Genomic DNA, 19,265 nt, shown 5'->3' on the forward strand with positions numbered 1-19,265 from the left:
ACTCAGACCGTAACCTTCCCTAGGACCGGCCATTTGCTGTCAGCAGGGCAGGGATAACTAGAAGTGTAGGTAGGAAGTATTCTTTGGTTTGTTTAGCCTCTAATTAATGGTTCATGAAGGTTCAAAAGGGCAAACTTTGCTAAATATGTTTAGTGAGTTCTTGCCATGTGTACCGTGTTACTTACCTTGTGTACAGTATTTTCAGTCCTCAACCCTGTAAGGTAGGTGCTACTGCATTTTACAAAAGAGAAAACCAAGACTCAACTATTAAATGATAGAGCTGGACACTTGGCTTTTGTGTATGTTCAAAACCTTTTACTTAGTTTTGGACTTCTCTGGAAGTTTCAGATCATATCTAATGTTAACTCTCAAGTGTCCTCCCTAGCATTTTGACATTGAGGATCACAGAAGTTCGGGTTTTACAAAGGAAACTTTATTACTAACTGTAGATTTAAATCTATTATATGCTTAGTCCTTTGAAGGGGCTTTTACGTGTATCCTGCCTCTGTACTTTTCACACTGAAACTGAAAGCGGTATCCCTTTCTTGAGTAACTAGAATTTGCTTTAAAGTAGGAAATTTTAAGTCCTTGATTTTCCTTCCATTCTTACTTTTTTTTTTTTATTACCAATTTCCCTTAACACAAGCATTCTTTTTATTCAACACCCTCAAAATGGAATTTTCAATTTGAGGCTAAAATCTATATTTGAGAAGAAAATTCAAATGCATAATGCATCACTGGAGTTGGAATAAGAAAAAGAGTAAGTAACAGTGGGAGCAAAGAAGAACAATGAAGTAGAATTAAGGTTTCTAATCATGTATTTTTAAAAAGCACTAGACTGATATCTAGGGAATGTAGACGTTGCCCCTTAGTTGCTGTGTGACCCTGAACAATTAAACTTTTTTTCTCATCAATACAAAGAATATCAGACCTACCCTTCTTATCCCACAGAGGACTGAGGATCACATGTGTTAAAGCATGGAAGTGCTTTGTCAAACTAAAGCACTGTACAAATACACAGTGGTATTATCAGGGTGGAGGTGATGTTATAGAAACATCACAAATAGAAACACATAGATACACATATACTATATACTATACATATAATCTGACATTTTATATCCTGCAACCCCTGAACGAGAACTTACAGCTATACTGGCATAACTATCTGCAAATCACCCCAAATAACATGTAGTCTGAGGTGTTAGATTTTTCTCAATACTTTGTGAGTTAATACATCACTGGGCAAGGTGCTACACAAGAATAAAAATTCATCAGTTCTTAGTTTCCTAATAATGAAAAGACTTGATTGGGTAAAGGGATTTCTTTGTATATAACAGCACTCCTTAAACTTATGCCAGTTTGCAGCCCTTATACCAGTCGATGCTATAAATCTGTGCCCATAATCATTTGCATATCTTGAAAAATGCTAGCATTTATCTGCTTTTTATTTAGGATTTATGGATCACTTTGATATAAGAATAATCTCATTTCATCTTTACAGCCTTATAAGGTAAGGCGTGTATTGCCTGTTTTATACAAGAGGAAACTAAGTCTTAGAGAAACCAAAGCATTTGCAAAAAGAGGAAAATCTTTCCCAGGAACAGCTTGGCACACATTTGCTTACGTATTTTTGGCCAGGACTGGGTCAAATAATCATCCTTAGCTGCAAGGGATACTTGGTACATTTTAGAATCTGGTAAAAGGGACTGGGTTTGCCATGACTGGTTTAGATACACTGTGATCTGTGTTTGGACCCAGAGATTTTGTTAGCGAAGAAGGGGGAATGGCTGTTGGCTTAGCAGCCAAGAGCACCTACCACACTGCTGTAGAGAGGGTAACGCTTTTTGTCAGTTGATCCTAAAAACTTAGTGAACTTTCTTATTCTAAGAATTTGTAGGGTTTCTATTTGAGCAGGGAATTCCTGACATTAATTCCTTTTTAATCCTTGTGTAAAATACCTCGTTTCTTTTTTCTTTTTAATTGCTATGGCTGGGATCACCAATATTATACTGAGCAGTAGCAGCCATAATATCAAGCACTCATTGTTTTATTCCGAGTCTTAAAGAAAACGCATCTTAATTTTCTCAAACTTTCAACTCGACATAATCTAAAACCACTAATGTGCAATATGTTCCCTTTGTTAATCGCATTGCCAATTCCAACACATCTCTCACTTCAACTACCATTTGTAACCACTGATAATTAAGATACCTCCTTTCCATCGCTAGTTTTCAATGGTTTACATCGTGACTGGGTGCTGAAATGTATGTCTGATAAGAAAAAAGCATATTGAGACTCCTAGGGCTGGAAAACAATGGCACTTAACCTGATTACAAATCTGTCCCTCTCCCAAAACAACCATAAAATCAAGTAGAACAAAACTGTACATGGTTCATGCCTTCATTATTAAGAGAATACTATAATTTCAAATTACCTGTAAGTAGAGGGGAAATTTTCCAGTAGGGATCCTGCTATCACCATTAGCCTGTGGTCACAGAAAGTGAGGAAAAAGGCTAAATCTCTCCATGGACAGAGCAGAATGGAGTAGAAGACTTATTACAGGAAGCCCAGAATCTTCGGGGGAAAAAATGAAACAAATGTAAAATACCTAACACAGGTTGGGACTTGGTAGATTATAGCCCTCACTTCAGGGAAAGGTTTGAAAATGTCTGGGACCAGAGTGGCAGCCTCATACAAGCAGTGTTTCTGCAGGAGAATAAGGTATGAAAAAGAGGCATTGAAAGGAAAAAGGGGAAATAAAAGACTGGCAGAAAAGAGAAAGCACATCATTCTTCCCACCCCTACCAGCAAGATGCTGAAACTGCAAAAAAGCTCTCAAACTAGGAATCCTGCCCATGAAATGATTGGGAATAGAGCAAAGCGATCCCCGTCCATACAAGACTATTGCAAAAAGCCAGCAAACGTAAATTAAAGGCTTTCTGCTGATAAAAAAGACTCCCCCAAACAACTGCAAAGCTAAAGAAAAATATCCTTTTAAAAGCATATGAAGAAGTGAAATGTCACCTTAAATTGGAAAAAAAAAATTAACAAAAAGCATTGATAAATTTGACTACATTAAAAACATTTTGCATGACCAAAAAAAAGACAAATGACACACTGGGAAGATATATTTGCCTGTATGTCACAGATAAAGGGATAATTCCCCTAGTGTGTAAAAAAATAATTTTTTTAATTTTGAGAGAGGGAAAGACATGAACAACACAATACACGAAAAGATTTTTAAAATGCCCCTTAAACATGAAAAGTTCAAATTCACTCAGTAAGATACATGCAAATTAAAACTACATAGAGATACAGAGACTTCCCTGGTGGTCCAGTGAGTAAGACTCCGCGCTCCCAATGCAGGGGGCCCGGGTTCAGTCCCTGGTCAGGGAACTAGATCCCGCATGCATGCAGCAACTAAGAGTTTGCATGCCGCAACTAAGAAGCCCGCATGCCACAACGAAGATCTGGCGTAGCCAAAATAAATAAATATTAAAAAAAAAAAAACTACATAGAGATACAATTTCTCACCGAACAGACGGGCAAAAATTCAAAACTTGACAATATTCAGTTGGAGTTGGAGGCATGTCACAAGGACACAGGAGCCAACTTGACTGGCCAAACTTGATAGATGTGATCCTCCCAAAATCAAGTACAATAATGCTATTGGAGAAAATAGGAATTCATGAGCCCATATCAATAATTAATAAAATAAATAAAGAGCAAAGAAAGGAGGAAAGGTAGGGCATACAGTCTGCTGTAACAAAAATATCAGACTGGGTGGCTTAAACAACATTCTCACAGTTCTGGAGGTTGTGGAGTCCAAGATCAAGGTGCTAGCAGATTCGGTGTCTGATGAAGGCCCACTTCCTGGTTCATAAATGGTGGTCTTCTAGGTATGTCCTCACATGGCAGAAGAGGAAAGGGACCTCTCTAGGGTCTCTTCTATAAGTGAACTAATTCCTTTCATGAGGGTTCTGCCCTCATGCCCTAATCACTTCCTAAGGCCCCACCTCTTAATACCATCACATTGGGGGTTAGTATCTCAACACATGAATTTTGAGAGGACATAAACATTCAGTCCACTAGATTCTCCCTCTTTCCCCCCAAAATTCATGTCCTTCTCACTTGCAAAATACATTTATTCCATCCCAACAGCCCAAAAGTCTAAACTGGTTCTGGCATCAACTCCAAAGTCTCATCCAAATATCATCTAAATCAGATATGGGTGAGACCTGAGGTACAGTTCATCCTTTTTTTTTTTTTAACTTTTTTATTTTTGATGTGGACAATTTTTAAAGTCTCTATTGAATTTGTTACAACATTGCTTCTGTACTATGCCTTGGCTCTTTAGCTGAGAGGCATATGAGATCCCAGCTCCCTGACCAGGGATTGAACCCGCACCCCCTGCATTGGAAGGCGAAATCTCAACCACTGGACCTCCAGGGAAGTCCCAAGGTACAATTCATCTTGAGGCAGGTTCCTCTCCATCTGTGAACCTGTGAAACCAAACAAGTTATGTGTTTCCAAGATACAATACTGAGACAGGCATAGGACAGATATTCTCATTCCAAAAGGGAGAAACAGGAAAAAAAAAAGGAGTGATATGTCCCAAGTAAGTCCAAAACTTAATGGGGCAAATTTCATTAGACCTTAAGGCTTGAGAATAATCCCCTTTGGCTCCATGTTCTGCCTTCTGGACCCACTGGGTTCGCAATGTCAGGCCCATGGCCGAAGGTTGTAGATGCAGAGGCAATGCTGGACTCATTCTGTAACCATTATACAGTAAAGATTGAATCAGGCAAGAATCAACAATGAATGTTAAATCTAGTGGGAGATTTGGATAAGAAGTACTATATTTGCGTGGTTTTAAATTGTCTCCCCATATACATCTTATTAATTGCAAAGGAGAAAAAAGAATTAGTATTGGAGAAATTAGACAACACCTCTACTGGACAGCCAAAATTACATCACTAATGAAAGACAGACTATTATTGTGTGCCTCCAGATGGGATATCCTGAGAGAGATACAACCTCAGCTATACAGTATTCCAGCCAAGAATGCCTAACTTAAGTTTAAAAAGAGGAAGCATTGAACAAATACAAAATAAAGAATATTCTATGTTAAAAAAAAATACAAAGCATCGGAGTGGGGCAATACACTCTTCAAGAATGTTAATGTCATAAAAGTTGTCTGTGGAAATATTCCAAATTAAAGGAGGTTGAAAACATGACAATTGAATACCTGACTGTAGACTGGATCCTGTCTTGGAGAGAAAAAAAGGCTATAAAGAACATCACTAAGTCAGCTGACTAGCTTGGAATATGGATGGTAGATTAAAGTATTATAAATTTATGAACTGTAAATGTATGTGCTGTTGTTATGTAAGAGAATATTCCTATTTTTAGGAAATAACCACTGAAGTATTTAAGTGGTAAAGGACCATGATATTTAAAATTTACCCATGAAAGTTTCAGAAAAAGTTTCACATATATAATTCTATACATAGATAAATAATTAAATATAAAGACACATGCATATATAAGTATATGTGTATGTACATATTTGTATACATATATATATATATACACATATATACATATAAAGAGAGAGAGGAGAGCAAATAAGGTAAATAATAAGAGGTGAATCTGTGTAAAGAGTATTCTCTGTATTATTTTTAGTTTTGCAACTCTTGAAAGTTTGAAATTATTTCCAAATAAGTTTTTTTGACCATGTAGTCTTTGTTCTTTACTCTGTAACTGTGGTAAATGACATTGCTAGATTTTTTAGATTCCAACTATCCTGCATATGTGGTATAAACACTCCTAAGATAGGTATGATGTTTTCCTTTTTAAAAAATGTATTTTTACTTTTTAAATTTATTTTTTATTGAAGTATAGTTGATTTACAATGTGTTAATTTCTGCTGCACAGCAAAGTGACTCAGTTATACACATATATACATTCTTTCTTATATTCTTTTTCATTAGGGTTTATCCCATGATATTGAATGTAGTTCCCTGTGCTATACGGTAGGACCTTGTTGTTTATCCATTCTACATGTAATAGTTTGCATCTACTAACCCCAAACTCCGGGTCCATCCCTCCCCCTTGGTAACCACAAGCCTGTTCTCTATGTCTGTGAGTCTCTTTCTGTTTCATAGATAGGTGCACTTGTGACATATTTTAGATTCCACATATAAGTGATATCATGTGGTAGTTGTCTTCCTCTTTCTGACTTACTTCACTTAGTATGAGAATCTCTAGTTGTGTCCACGTTGCTGCAAATGGCATTATTTCGTTCTTTTTTTATGGCTGCGCAGTAGTCCGTTGTATTCCATTTATTCTTTTTTTTTTTTTTTAGGATACAGCCATAATTTTATTACAAAACCATTCTTTTGGCATTAGTTGGTTACAGTGATAGCAAGATACTGTGAGTGTAGCAGAGCAGCTCTAATGTAACAATTGCATTCCCTGCTTTCTGAACTGAAACGTAAGTGACACGTAATCCTTTACATATGCATTACCTGCAAACATTAACCCTGCAAATCTTGACATACACCGTTTAGGGGGAGTTGATGCTAAGGGGTTGCAGTAAATGTTGAAAGGCTACAGAAGTTCCTTTGGGGACTTCCTGTTTCTCCTCCCTCCCCTGAATTACTCTGCTTAACAAGAATCAAATTACTTAGAACTAGTCTGAATAGCAGCAGCACCCAAGGAGCATCACACTGAGTTCATGTTAAAAAGCAGTACCTGGGTAATGTGCGTTTTACACCACAGGCAAAGGGAATGATCGCTCTGGTTTTTAACTCCTGCATTAGAGTCTCTTAGAAAAATAAAAGCATCCCATCAAGTCTTCTAGATGGTGTTATTGCTGTACATTTGTAGACGGGTCACTTTCTGTGCTGTGTTTGCTTTGAAGGGATCTTCCAATATATCTCCAATATTCCTTTCTTATAGTGTCCTTTTCTTTAGCTAGGATTTCACATAACTCTAATGCTTTATTAAGAATGTCCTCCTTGTTGTCGCGTTGGTTTTCTAGCATGTCTTCATAGATGTCCACGAGAAAGGCAATTAGGGGGAACTGTGACTTGGTTGTAAATCAAGTAATTGATTTAACAGGTTGGGATACTTGGAAAGACCACGATCCTGCAAAATCCCTTTCAAATAGTTGCATGCACTTTCATTATGTGGTACTAGTTTGATCGTTTCCAGAGTGTACTGGACCTCTCTCTTCAATACAGCACGATCATTGTAGCCCGTGGTGCTAGAAATTACGAACTATCTTTGGTTCCAGACAGTTATTTCTCACATCCTCTTTGAGAAGTTGGTCTACATACTGCAGCTCATTATCACAAAAGTTAAAGTCCTGAATAACCCATTGTCGATGTTGCCAGGTGTGATAATTCTTTGCATCCTGATTAAGAATATCAGCAATAAACTTAAGCTCCTGAGATGGGTCTCTCAGCCATTCCATGAGCACTCGCCTGTGCTGCCAAACTTGATAGTTTTGGGGGCTGTTCCTCAATTATTGCCGTGATGTAGTTCATTTCCTCATGTAGATCCTTTTGAAGTGACTTTAAGAGAACTCTCCGAAAATACCACACTGTGTAATTGGCTGCATTTAACTCGATAGCATCTCTGGTTAGTTTAAAAGCCCGTTCACTTCTCTCGTCACGCTGCAGGACAGTCCGGAAATAATCATAAACATCTTGAAATTTTTCACTATAAATGATCTGGACCGCTGCATTGGGGCCATCATTCTGCAGCACTGGATCTCTATCAGCCCCTTCTGCCCTGTCCCTGTACAGGACATAGGTGGGCGAGTCCAGGCTCAGGAACCCTTCGTCCATAGGGGACGCCGCCTCCTCTTCTTGCGGCGGCTGGGGCGGCGAGGGATGCGGCTGGGGCGGCTGCGTGTCGGGCTGACCAGGCTCCCCGCCCTGCGCAGCCGCCCCGACGCTGTCGGCGGCCGCCATCTCTCCTCTGCCCGCCGCGGAGGAGGCGGCGGAGGCCCCGCCCCTATTCCATTTATTCTTATCAAAGGCAGACATTCCTATGGTTTGAATAGTGAAAAAGGTTTTCACACTTGTAAAAAAGAGCAGTCTCTTCCCCAGAGGGAATCACTTTCATCTCCTTTACCAGATTCTCTTAGTATTTATCTGTATTCTCCGAATGCAACGTTTGATTTTTCAATTTTAGGAGTTATCTACTGACTGCCACTGAGGAGAATGAAGATTTATATTTCCTACATCGTTTCTCCCTACATAAATAATCTTCCTAGTCTGCCTTCAATATAATTATAATTGTGGCTAGAGCAATATTCAAGGTTTACGATTTCATCACTTTTTAAACCCTGTTCGCAACTGAGCCAATATAACACTGTGATTTCCTTCCCTGTACAATTTTTTTGTTTTCCCTAGATTATTTGCCTTGTTTCTCATTGTTAACTTTTAAATACTTATAATTCATTTAACTCCAAACTCTTTACCATTTGTCCAAATCTCCTCTCAACATGTTCAACTGTATCAGTTAGGCTATCGATTTCATCACCTTGAAGTATCTTCTGTAGCTTTCAGAACTGCTTCTATCTGGACTGGTTGCCTCCTGCTAGTTGCATCCTTAGCTTTCTCTTTACCATCATCCTAGAGATTCCCTTTGCTCTTCCTTTATGATGGTTCTCCTGTTTCCTGTATCCAATGCCTTCCTCTTCATTTATGCCCTCACTTCGGTGGGGCTTCCCGAGAAATGGTTGAAGTGAAGTGTCGCAGGCTGAGGTCCCCAGGAAGGAGACTCTGAAACAAAAATTAATGTACAAAGCTTTTACTAGGGAATGTTCTTGGGATCAACATCTACGGAAGAGAAGGAAAGGAAGCAGGTTGAGCAGAGGGAGACGTTGAGCTATGATGAAGTCTCAGTGAGAGCCTCAGCCGACTGGGCAGTTCTGAAGCTAGATATTTTAGGAGTATTGACTCAAGGTTAAACCTGAGACTCTTGGGTTCATAATGTCAAAAGGTAGGCAAAACAAGAGAAGTTACTGAAAGCACCACACTTGTTTAATGCAAATTGACATCCTTTTTCCTTCAGCAAGTTAAGCAGGGAGCAAAACAATAGAGAAGGGCATGGATGAAAGGGACACATAATCTTATCTGAAGATCCAGTCCCTCTCTATCTCAGCCACTGCAGACTCCTAGCCAATACAGTAAGTCCCCTACATACGAATGAGTTCCATTCCAAGAGCGCATTCGTAAGTCCAATTTATTTATTAAGTCCAGCGAAGTCAGCCTAGGTACCCAACTAACACAATCAGCTATATAGTACCGTACTGTAATAGGTTTATAATACTTTTCACACAAATAACACATAAAACAAACAAAAAATAAAGAAAACATTTTTAATCTTACAGTACAGTACCTTGAAAAGTATAGTAGTCCAGTACTGTATGTCTGTGGCCTCTGCTAGCAAAATTTTCTTCCTCCATTCTGCACGAGAAGGTTGGAGCCACCTAACAATCTGGTATGGATGTTGCAGTTTTCTGCAGAAAACTCAACTTGACACCCTCCCATGGGAGTCTGATGCTTTGCTCAATGCTGGAAAACTCTCTGGAGGCCAGGCATTTGTACTAAAACATTGACTAGGGGAGCTGTGGAGTTTCAGTAGCCATGAGTCTTAGCATAGATCCTATGAGTAATTCCATAGGCTTTCTTAGGAACACAAACACCTTGTTTACTCAATTTCCAGGTAAAAACGTATTTTCCACTTTTTAGAAACTTTTCTCAAAAATATATTCAAAAATAAGTTTTACATAATTATGCTTATGACATTTTTAACGAACATGTTTACAATTTGACAAAATGAGGTGGAAAAAACTCAAAGCAAGTTCACTTTTAGGGGAAGGAATAAATATTACGAATATTTATAAACATTGTAGTGGGTGGACATTTAGAGTGGTCCTGAGTTGGGGCAAGGAGACAGGACTTCATACCCCCATGTTGACCAGTCACTGGATGCAGGCTGGCTCAGAAAGGGAAAGTGTCCTTGGATGAAGCAAGTCTTATTCATCCCTGGAAGGGGGTTTTGTATATTTTATTTAACCCCAAAATCCAAAATATCATACGAACATGTAATGAGCATAAACATGAATAAAATATTTTACTTTATTTTCATATTAAGTCTTTGAAATGTGGTATGGGTTTCTTGTTTGTTTGTTTTTTGGCCACACCACATGGCATGTGGGACCTTTTTTCCCCAACCAGGGATCAAACCTGTGCCCCCTGCACTGGAAGTGCAGAGTCTTAACCACTGGACTGCCAGGAAAGTCCTGAAATGTGGTATGTATTTTACACTTATGCCACATTTCAATTTGGACTAACCACACTTGAAGTGCTCAATAGCTACATGTGGCTAGTGGCAACGATAGTGGCCCTAGATAGGTGTGTTATTATATGCACCAGGATCTATGTACAAAATGTTCATTACAGATTTTTTTTAATTACATAAAAGTATAAATACCCCAAATGTCTATCACCAATAAAATTATAAATAAATGATGGTATAATTCAAATGATGGAATGGTATAAACTAGAATTAGACACAAAAATATAGATGAATTTTACAAACAAAAAAGTAAGAAACAAAACAATACATATCACTACTTGGCCACCACCATAGTAATAATTGTTTGGGGCCAGAATGATCACTGAATGCTAAAACTAATAGGCAGAAGTTCGATGAGAAACAGGATATGTACATAGTCTCAAAGTCCCTCCCCACAAGACACATTATTTTCGCATCACAATTAACATTTTTTTTTTTCTTGGCCACACTGCACAGCTTGTGGGATGTTATTTCCCTGACCAGAGATTGAACCTGGGCCCTTGGCAGTGAGAGCAAGGAGTCCTAACCACTGGACCGCCAGGGAATTCCCTACAATTAATAACTTTAGAGTGGGAAATCTCGGCAGATGCCACCTTAACCACGTGATCAAAATTAACATCAGCGACGGGACAAGTAGATACCATGTGCTTCCTGATAGGATGCATGGAGAAGTATACAGCATCACTTCTGGATATGATATTCCTGCCAAAAATGCATAACCTGAATCTAATTATGAGGAAATACCAGACGAATTCAAACTGAGGGACGTTGTACATAGTAAGTAAACTGTAATCTTCAAAAGTGTCAAGGTTATGAAAGACAAAGACTAAAGAACTCTTCCAGATTAAAGGAGACTAGAAAAGGCAACGTGTGATGCTGGATTGGATCCTGGACCAGAAGTTATTTTTTTTAATGTTCTTTTCCTATAAAGCACATTAGTGAGACAACTGGCAAAATTCAAATAAGGTCAACAGATTAAATAGTAGTGTCAATATTAATTTCTTGATTTTGGTAACTGCGCTATGATAGAAGATAATAGCTTTATTTTTAGGCAAAACAAGTATTTATGGGTAAAGGGACATTATATCTGCAATTTATTCTCCAACAGTTCTGAAAAAAAAAATCTGTGTGCGTGTGGAGAGAGAGAGAAAGAAAATTATAACAAACTTTGTAAAATGTTAACATTTGAGGAATCTCAAAGAAGAATGGATGATAATTCTTTGTATTATTTTTGCAACTTTTCTGTAAGTCTTTATTTCAAGATACAATGTTAAAATAATACATATGGGGCTTCCCTGGTGGCGCAGTGGTTGAGAGTCTGCCTGCCAATGCAGGGGACACGGGTTCGAGCCCTGGTCTGGGAAGATCCCACATGCCGCGGAGCAACTAGGCCCGTGAGCCACAACTACTGAGCCTGCGCGTCTGGAGCTTGTGCTCTGCAACAAGAGAGGCCGTGATAGTGAGAGGCCAGCGCACCGCGATGAAGAGTGGCCCCCGCTTGCCGCAACTAGAGAAAGCCCTCGCACAGAAACAAAGACCCAACACAGCCAAAAATAAATATAAAAATAAATTTAAAAAAAATAATAATAATACATATATAATTCTATTTATATAACAATTTTAAAAGACAAAACTAAACTATGTTTAGGGATACATGCACAGTTGGTGGAAGTATAAAGAAAAGCAAGAAAAATATTTACTACAAAAGTCATGAGAGTTGTAACCCTAGGAGAGGGGAGTGTACTGTGATCCAGAAGAGTCAAAGGGCCTTTCATGATGCTAATAATGGTGTTGGTTATACAGGTGTTTGCTTTATCACTATCTGTTAAACTGTACATATAATTCTTTTCTGCACATGTATTATATTTCAAATAAATGTTTAAAAAAGAAGAGAATAACCCTGAGGAGACAAAAAATTATAATATATTAAAAAAAAAATTTTTTTTTTTTGGCTGCACCTCGCGCCTTGCGGGATCTTAGTTCCCTGATCAGGGATTGAACCCTCGCACTCGGCAGTGAAAGCGCGGAGTCCCAACCACTGGATCACCGGGGAATTCCCCTAAAAATGTTTCTGTTTCAAAATGTTTTGAACATTTAGCAGCTTCAGCAAAACAGGAATTGCCTTAAAATATATGTTATTAATAAAAATATTTTTATTATTTATAAATAATATGTTTATAAATATACCTTTAATTTATAAAATTATTACATTTTAATTTATTAATTTTATAAAATGAATATATTTGTAATATTATGTTATGACTAATATAAATGTTACGTGTCAATTATATTTCATTTTAAAAAAAGATTTTGGTGAATTGATAATTAGGTTAATTGGTCAGTCAGCTTTTTGTTCATCTAGAGAGTTAACCTAGAACCATACATGAGTGGGAATAAAAGTCATGGTCATCCAGGAGACCAAAGTAAAAGGCAACTGCAGTGCCAGAGGCATCCATTACCTTTATTAGGAAGGGGCATAAAGAGAAAACCTGCGTCAAGCACAGCTGAGACAAGACCCCCTAGTCTGACACTGCCCTGTTCAGCTTCTAGAAAACTACATCTTCTTGCAAACTCCAACAAGTCTCTTAGACTAGTTCTGCTCTACATGGTCCCTGTTCCTCGAACTAGTAGTTCCTTTCTTCAGTTTCTGCCCTGACTCTAACTGGACTTCCCTGAAAATCTGACCTGTGTCTACAACACCTCCCAGGGCGGACTATAGTGGCTATTGATCTTTATTTTTCTGACTTTATTTTTAATGCTGACACACTCCTTTCAAGAATGGTCTGACCCCCAGATCCACAGGCCCTACCTTTTTTCCAGGGGGCTTTCCTCCCAGCTGCCTCCTATCTTAAGTACATCTCAGAATGGCCTAGGTCCCCCTTAGCCACTGATTAGCAATAGACATTTTAGAATGGGGAAGGCATCCAGGATCGCCCTTTGGAAACTCTAGAGTTTCTAACCCAAATTTTAAAAACACAGGCTCCATCCCTAGTGGATCACTCCAGATAAAATAATAACCATATATGCAAATCAAAACTTCAGGACGTATTCCATAGTACATGCCTTTAACAAGACACCAAACAGCTGAAATATGGACTGTTCTTAAAGACATGGGATATTTGAAAAAATAAAATAAAATTTTTAAAAAGATTAAAACAAAACAACAACAACAAAAAAAGGGATATTTGATGGTCACAGTTGTACGAAGCCACATTTTATTCTCTGCTTCATATCTTTCTCCTTCTGTGCAGATTAAAGAACAATAAAATGAGTGCTGAAGCACACAGATCAAGACTGTGATTAGCAACGTATGTGTAAACACACAAAAGAGGTCAAGACAAGTTGTACTCGCTTTAGGGGACACTATTTATTAGATGATGAGATTTGTGTGGATGGAGAGAACACTAAAGGAGGGTAGAATTCCCATAGCTTCCCCTGCTGCCCTCCACCTTCGCTCCTCCACCTCCATGCACAGTCTCTTCCTTTTGAGGTTCATGTCATCCAGCCAGGAGACCCGCTTCTCCACCTCAACTCATCATCCATCATTCCAGCCATTCCTCCATGTTAACTTATAGTTCGGTCACCTAGGTTTGTATCTTCCTTTCCATCATCCTGGCTAGCTTAAACATGTATGCCTCATCTTCCCTCAATTCCTTCAACTCGAATGACCTTCGAATCTATAGCAGCTTCCACCCACGACCATGCAAGGGAACTTGCCAGGCCGTGGACCTGTTCCATCTCTGAAAGTCCCATTCCAGGATTCAGCTCTCTGACCCATAACCTTAACCCTTTCCAACTTTCTTACTTCTTTCCATTGTCCTCAGTTCTTCCATCTTATAGAGGCAAAATCCTATTAATCTTTTTAAAAACCCATCTTTTTTTTTTTAAGGTTTTTTTTTTTTTAATTATTATTTATTTATTTATTTGGCTGCGTTGGGCCTTCGTTTCTGTGCGAGGGCTTCCTCTAGTTGCGGCAAGTGGGGGCCATTCTTCATCGCGGTGCGTGGGCCTCTCACTATCGCGGCCTCTCTTGTTGCGGAGCACAGGCTCCAGACGCGCAGGCTCAGTAATTGTGGCTCACGGGCTCAGCTGCTCCGCGGCATGTGGGATCTTCCCAGACCAGGGCTCGAACCCGTGTCCCCTGAATTAGCAGGCAGATTCTCAACCACTGAGCCACCAGGGAAGCCCTAAGGTTTTTAAAAAACTTATTTATTTTAGTTTTGGCTGCGTTGGGTCTTTGTTGCTGCGCGTGGGCTTTCTCTAGTTGCGGCGAGCGGGGGCCACTCTCTGTCGCAGTGCTCAGGCTTCTCATTGCAGTGGCTTCTCTTGTTGTGGAGCACAGGCTCTAAGTGCACGGGCTTCAGTAGTTGTGGCACGTGGGCTCAGCAGTTGTGGCTTGCGGGCTCAGCAGTTGTGGCATGCGGGCTCTAGAGAGCAGGCTCAGTAGTTGTGGTGCACGGGCATAGTTGCTCCACGGCATGTGGGATCTTCCCGGACCGGGGCTCGAACCCGTGTCCCCCTCATTGGCAGGCGGATTCTTAACCACTGCACCACCAGGGAAGCCCTAAAAACCCATCCTGATTTTGCTTCCTTCCTAACTAATCTTGGATCTTGCCTTCACGATCATTTAATCCAGATGGGGTTGGGGGCGGTGTCACAAACTAGAATACAAATTGAGTAATGCAGACCCAGTGTCTTAGTCTGTTCAGGCTGCCATAACAAAATACCATAGACTGGATGGCTTAAACAACAGAAGTGTATTTTCTCACAGTTCCAGAGGCTGGAAAATCCAAGATCAAGATTCTGATAGTGTTTGGTTTCTGGTGAGGACTCTCTTCCTGGCCTGTAGATGGCCACCTTCCTGGCCACCTTCCTGCTATGTCCTCACATGGCGGGGGAGGGAAATTAAGAGAAAGAGAGAGAGAGGGAGAGAGTGAGGGGGCACTCTGATGTCTCTTCTTTTTTTTGTTTTTGTTTTTGTTTTTTTTGGCCGAGAGGCATGCGGGATCTTAGTTCCCCAACCAGGGATCGAACCATTGCCCCCTGCAATGGAAGCACAGAGTCTTAACCACTGGACCGCCAGGTAAGTCCCAGTGTCTCTTCTTATAAGGACTCTAAACCTATTGGATCAGGGACCTAACTTTATGACCTCATTTAACCTTAATTATTTCCAAAGAGACCCTGTCTCTAAATGCAGTCACCTTGGGGTTTAGGGCTTCAATATGAATTTTGGAGGGACACACACAATTCAATCCATAGCACCCAGGTATTAAAAATGTTACAGGGGATGGTAGGGACCATGACAAACTAGAGAAGCATAAGCCTGCTCTAGAGCTGCCACTCATCCCCAGAAGATGTTGCCGTATAGCAGAGGTCCTTTACAATAATCATGCCATGGAATGCTTTGACAATCTCACAAGGCCTATGAACCACTTCTTAAAATAACATTTTAAATGCATAAAATATTTTTTAAAATTTTTATTGGAGTAGAGTTGATTTATAATGTTATTAGTTTCTGCTGTACAGCAAAGTGAATCAGTTATACAAATACATATATCCACTCTTTTTTAGATTCTTTTCCCATATAGGCCATTACAGAGCATTGAGTAGAGTTCCCTGTGCTGGTCAATAGGTCCTTATTAGTTATCTATTTTATATATAGTAGTATGTATATGTCAATCCCAGTCTCCCAATTTATCCCTCCCCTCTAAAGTACTTTTAAATAAATACGTACATAAAATAAAAGCATGTACACTCAACAAATTCTGAATAGAAGAAAGTTTCCTCAACTCAGTAAAGGGCATCTAATGAAAACCTCACAGCTAACAGCATACTTAGTGGTGAAATACTAACTAAACGTTTTTCTCCTAAAACCAGGAACAAAACAAAGCTGCCCACTCTCAACACTTCTATTCAACATTGTACTGGAATTCCCAGTTAGGGCAATTAACGTGAAAGAGAATGAAAAGGCATCCAATTTGGAAAGGAGGAAGTAAAATTATCTTTATTTGCAGATGACATGGAGGAAATCCTAAAGCTGCTAGAACTAATAAACAAGTTTAGCAACATGGTAGGATATCAGATCTATATACAAAAATCAATTCTGTTTCTATGCACTAGCAATGAACAACCTGAAAATGAAATTAAGGAAACAATTCCATTTACAATAGCAGCAAACAACAACAATGAATCTTAGGGAATAAATTTAACCAAAGAAGTGTTAGATTTGTTCGTTGGAAACTACAAAATATCAGCAAAAATGGCAGAGTAGCAAACTCTAAAAGTCTGTCCGTCCACAAAAGCAATGAATGACCTGACAAAAACTGTCAGAATCAACCTCAGTGGGACTCTGAAAACGAATCAAAAGTTTACAGCAACCCAGGGAATGAGTAATCAAGAAAAAAACAGCTGGATCTTGGTAAGAGAGTTTTGTGGTATTTTAACTTAGTCTAGCCCCATTTTTCTCTCTCCAGCTCAGCGTTGATCTAGAAGACAACGGCTTACATTCCCAGTATAGACTCCTAGTACCAAAGGAAGAAGAATGGACCTTATTCTCAAAGAACTGTACTTGTTTGTTTGTTTTTTATTGGAGTATAACTGATTTAAAATGTTGTGTTAGTTTCTGCTGTACAGCAAAGGGAATCAGTTATACATATACATATATTCACTCCTTTTTTAGATTCTTTTCCCATACAGGCCATTACAGAGTATTGAGTAGAGTTCCCTGTACTATACAGTAGGTCCTTATTAGTTATCTATTTTATATATAGTAGTGTGTATATGTCAATCCCAATCTCCCAAATTATTCCTCCCCCCCTTCCCCCCTGGTAACCATAAGATTGTTTACTACATGTATAACTCTACTTGGTTGTTTGTTTTGATAGCCCAGTGGCTCCCTGAAGGACTAGCTCAAAGGGCTTGCCTTTATTTCCCTAACTCAGAACTCTCCCAAAGTGGAAGCTGCTACCTGGGAGACATTAGCCAAAAACATTTAAAGGCAAATGGATTAGCTGCTGCCACCCAGGTCAAATGATAACCCAGGTCAAATTGTCTTATTTCAGGTCCTTGTGATTTCTCAACTGGGTTCTGCAGCAGCCTCCTAACTGCTTTCCTGGACTCCAGTCTTATCCTCTCTGAACAATTTTTCATATTGCATCCAGAGTGATTTTTCTAAAAAGTAAATGTGACTGTATTTCTTGAAGGCTTAAACTACTCAGAAGCTCTCCCTGCAGGCCCCTATGCAAGGATGACGCACAAATTCGCAAAGCGTTCCATATTTTTGAAAAAGAATATATATATGCATAACTGAATCACTTTGCTGTACAGCAGAAACTAACACAACATTGTAAATCAACTATACATCAATAAAATAAATTTTTTAAAAAAGTTCTCCATGCCCCCAAGTGTGAAGCATACACCTCTCAGCATAATATTCAAGGCTCTCTGCAGGTTGATCCTACCCCTCATCTTCTCTAGATCAGTGGTTCTCAGAATGTGGCCCTCAGACTGGCCACTCTGGTCAGTAGACCTCACTCCTACCCACTAAATCAGAATCTCCAGGGATGGAGCCCAGGAGGCTCTTTTAACAAGGGTGGTTTCAATGCATATTGAAGTTTGAGACCACTGTTCCAGATTAATTAATTTTCTTTCTTGAACTCCATGCTTCAGCCATACTGAACTATCAGTTTCTGGAAAGTGGTTGCTGTCTCTCACCTTCTGGGCTTTGCACATGCTGTTCCCTCTGTTCCCTGCTTGCCCACCTCACGCCCATGCTTCCCTCTATCTCAGCATTTATTCCATTGTAAGGCTTTTGTCTGTTTTTGTCTGTCTTCCCCACTTCCATGTAAACTTTGAAGGCAGGGACACCATCTTAATCATCATTGCATCTTTAGCACCTTGGCAGGTGCTCAATAACTATTTTCTTAATGACTATAGAGATTTAGATGTACAGAAACCTAATTGCTAACAGCAGTCAGCAACCAGCTGCTGGGGTTCATGAGGGACAGCACAGTGTCTTGTGCTATTACTTAGGAATAAATAGAGTCAACATATACCTACTTGCATTTTACTCCAGTCCTACTGAATATCACCATCCAGTGATCTCTTAACTAAGCTGATGGCAGTGGGAAGGAAAGGAAGTGGTAAATATGTGATACTGTGAAGGAAAATCAACACAAGTGAAAGGATGTGAGAGTAGTGCATACAACTCAGGATCTCATCTCTTCTCATATTTTAAACCAGAAGTCCAGAGTCCTAAGGACTGAACAGTAACAGCAATAGCATCAGGCCACCTTTACTGAGCATCTACTCTGTGCAAGGCTTTACCTGTGTTAATATTGACAACAACCCTAGGAGGTAGGTATTATTTTGAGAAAACTGAGAAATCAAGTCATTAAATATTTGCCTAAGATCCTACATGGTAAAACCACTGTTATTGGTACTTCCTGTTCATGAGTCACATGGCCCCAAATTACATCCCCACCCCTGATCTTCACAGATCAATTGTGCACAATGAGGCCCATAGGTGCGGGTGAACGGATCACCCAGACTTAAGGAACACGGCTTTTGGATAATGGTTTGGTGTATCATCTTTGACTAGAACACATGAGCTGTTATTATAAGATCTCAATGCAGTTGTTGGGGAAATAAAACTGAGGGACAGAATTTGCTTGTCACCCTAATATGTGCACCCATGGTCACAGGAACCTCCATTACCCTAACTCTCATCACAGTGTATCGTAATTACTTGGTGAAAATGAAATTTGGTTTTCCTCTTCACTGCTGCCCCTCCAGTACAGCACCTGGTAGGTGGAAAGCACCCCAATCTATCACCAACCAAGCCCATCTGGGACTAGCACAAGCTCCTTAACCTCGCCTGGTCT

At 39.5% G+C, this 19,265-nt stretch overlaps 1 pseudogene; it reads right to left on the reverse strand.

The window, feature by feature from the left end:
• Positions 1-6,796: 6,796 nt before the first annotated feature.
• Positions 6,797-7,985, reverse strand: LOC137755008 (protein farnesyltransferase/geranylgeranyltransferase type-1 subunit alpha pseudogene; annotated as a pseudogene).
• Between the last annotated feature and the right edge of the window lie 11,280 nt (positions 7,986-19,265).

Source organism: Eschrichtius robustus, chromosome 20 (genome assembly GCF_028021215.1).
Source record: "Eschrichtius robustus isolate mEscRob2 chromosome 20, mEscRob2.pri, whole genome shotgun sequence".
Taxonomy (NCBI): domain Eukaryota; kingdom Metazoa; phylum Chordata; class Mammalia; order Artiodactyla; family Eschrichtiidae; genus Eschrichtius; species Eschrichtius robustus.